A 3,274-nucleotide genomic window follows, 5' to 3' on the forward strand; every position below is an offset into this window, starting at 1 on the left:
AAAAAAAAAAAAAAAAAAAAAAAAAATCTGTTTTTAAAGTGCTTTTTGAAGATGAGTTTGTAGGTGGTCAAATTATGGACAGTTAATTTATATAAGAACTTGGACAAATTAATATATCATAAATTAACACAACAAGCTGGGAAATCATTTGCCAGTATGGGTTGGGAGAATTGATTTTCTCGTGTGTGTACGTGTGTGTGTGTGTGTGTGTGTGTGTGTGTGTGTGTGTGTGTGTGTGTGTGTGTGTGTGTGTGTGTGTGTGTGTGTGTGTGTGTGTGTGTGTGAGAGAGAGAGAGAGAGAGAGAGAGAGACAGAGAGAGAGACAGAGAGAGAGACAGAGAGAGACAGAGAGAGAGAGACAGAGAGAGAAAGACAGAGACAGAGACAGAGACAGAGAAAGACAGAGAATTCTGGACTTGGAGTCATGGCTCAATTGGTAAAGTGCCTGGAACCTGTATAAAAAGGTGAGCAGAGTGGCCTTTATCTGTAACCCTAACATTAATGGGGAGGAGACAAGGGAGGCCCAGTGTTGTTGGCCAGCCAGTCTAGTCATTCCGTAATCTCTGGATTCAGTGAGGCCCTGTTTCAAACAAGAAGTAGACTGTAGGAAGAATATCTTTGTGTATTAATGGATGCATCACCTGTCCATTAAGAAGTCTATGGCCTATGGCTTAGGCAGGAAATAGAGATGGGACATCTGGGAGGCAAAAAGGATTCTGGGATAGATCCAGGTACAGAGAGATTTTCTGGAAAGACTGAAGGCTTTGGTACAGGCTGTGTACAGGAAACCAGCCACGTGGCAGAATGTAGGTTAAAATAAATGAGTTATTTTTAGCTACGGTCTAGTTAGAGAAGAGCCTAGCTAGATAGCCAAGGTATTTGTATTTTGAGTCTGAGTCTTATTTCTGGGAGCATGTAGCTGGGAGGAAGAACCAGGACCTAACTTTTACAAAACGTCACTCAATTTATGCAATTAGAACTCAAGATGACACCCTAATAAGGCCTAGGTAAAAAGCAGGAAGAGGCCAGACAGCTGGACAAGGGGCCTGGTCACACCAAAGCCAAAGCTTCCCAGGACAGCACAAGATGAATGGCTGGGGAAATTTCTTAGCCGAGGAACCTATAGAGAGATAGTACGGAAGGTGGCTTTTAGAAAAATTCCCTAATAAGTTTAAAATAAAAACCATAGAAGTTGGGGCTTCTTCCAAGGGCAGAACTCAGGCCTAGGGCGGGGAACCAGTTCTGAGTTACACACAGTCAGTGGATGGCAGGCAGAATTCATGCACACTTTCCGGAGACCACAGCTGTGCGATAAGCCACTTCAGCTTCTCCCAAACTTGGCCCAGCAGGTCGGCCCAAACCTGTCCTATGGGAATTAATGCTCTACCTCATGGCTTTCGGAAATGTAGCCCTAGGTGGGCTGCTGCAGCCAGAGTCAAGAGGAAGGCCTAAATGACTTTCCCTGTAAATAAAGAGACAGGGGCACGACTGGGTGCAACACAGTCCCTGAGCTAAGAAATAACAGACACAGGGACAGAGACAGGCAGATCTCTGGGAGTTCTAGACCAGCCTGGTCTAGATAAGATGAAGCCACTTGCAAACTACAGTCTAAAATACAAAACGACATATTTTTTTTTCCTTAAATGTACTTTATAGGATTTTCACTGAATAATTAGGAATGTTCTTAATAATTCAAAAAATGAAATATACATCAGTCTTAAATTTACATAAGGGCAAAGGTGAATATAGGCATATTTATCCACCTATCAATAAATATTAATCTTCAAAGAAGGGAAAAATGGGAAATTGATATGAATGTTTTCAAGGGTATATAGATAATCAATCAATCAATCAATAAAGCAAGCCAGGCCTTTGACCACAATACTTTGGAGACAAAGGCAGGGACAGATAAGTTTCTGGTGAGTTTGAGGCCAGCCTAATCCAAGTCAGAGGAACCCTGTGCCAATAACTAAAAAAAAAAAAACAACAACAACAGGAGAATTAGTTTTAAATTATCAAAATGAAGATGGCCATAACTTCCGTGGTTGTGATGGTATTACAAATCTTCTATGAGAGAGGTCAAACGAGAGCAGACCTAAAGAAGAAAGGGGCTGCTAAAGTGAATCAATCTAGACTTTAATGAGGTCAGACTGCTGGACCAAGGATATGACATGTTGGAAGAGAGGCTCCATATTTGTGTTAAGAAGAAATCTGTATAAAGAAGAGAGAAACTCTAGGTTTGTGTTAACAGGAAAAAAAAATAGGCTTTGGACTTCTTCCACAGTAATAAAGATCAGATTTGATAGAGGGAGACCCCCTGAAGATCTCAGCTGCTGACAGGAGAAAATCAAAAGGACCAAATGCACTGGTAAAGCTTATTGCTAAACCTTCTATTGAAACAACTCTGAAACATAGATAGATAGATAGATAGATAGATAGATAGATAGATAGATAGATAGATAGATAGATAGATAGATTAGATGTGTATAGATATAGATAGATATGTCTGTCTATATATATAGATATATATCTGTCTATGTGTCTCTGTGTGTTTCTGTGTGTTTCTGTGTGTGTGTGTGTGTGTGTGTGTGTGTGTGTGTGTGTGTATCTCCAGCCAGAACTTAAGCTTATCTGGCCAATAAATCTTGTTGGCTACAAAATTCTCATACGTATTATTACATACCATCCTCATATATGGCATGAATGGAGATTTATGTTGTAATTTGATTATGATAAGACTAACTTCTGAAGAAAGACAGTTATCTTTTACCTGCTCAAAGAGGAGGGAAGCATCTTTAACTGATCTGTGCACATTTTCACATTCCATCCATTATGTTAATATAGAAATACATATTACCTCTGAAAGCTTTATGTTTGCAGAAAAAAAAAAAACAACTAAGAATGCAACCCTGACAAGGTTCATCACTGGGATGGCAAGTTGCTGGGATTTGCTGTTCCAGCTTCCTGTTTGATTCTATCTCAACTACACCATAGCCATTTCCTCTAAAGACTTGTTTCCAGGACATTTTTTCAGAACAGCTAGCTTGCACATCTAGCTTTTCAGACTGTTACAGTTAAGACTTCAGCTAAGCCCTGAACTTTCTTAGTACATAGAGAACGGACAATGAATAATGCTGGCTAGCCTTCTTTTGAGAAAACCATTTTTTTCCAATTTCCTTGTGCCCCACCCCCAATGGAATTCTTCACTCCAATTCACCAGGAAGCAATTATGAGAAGATTGTTGTCCCAGCCCCTTAAGATGGGTGGATAGTTA

Source organism: Mastomys coucha, unplaced genomic scaffold, assembly GCF_008632895.1.
Source record: "Mastomys coucha isolate ucsf_1 unplaced genomic scaffold, UCSF_Mcou_1 pScaffold17, whole genome shotgun sequence".
NCBI classification, from domain to species: Eukaryota; Metazoa; Chordata; class Mammalia; order Rodentia; family Muridae; genus Mastomys; species Mastomys coucha.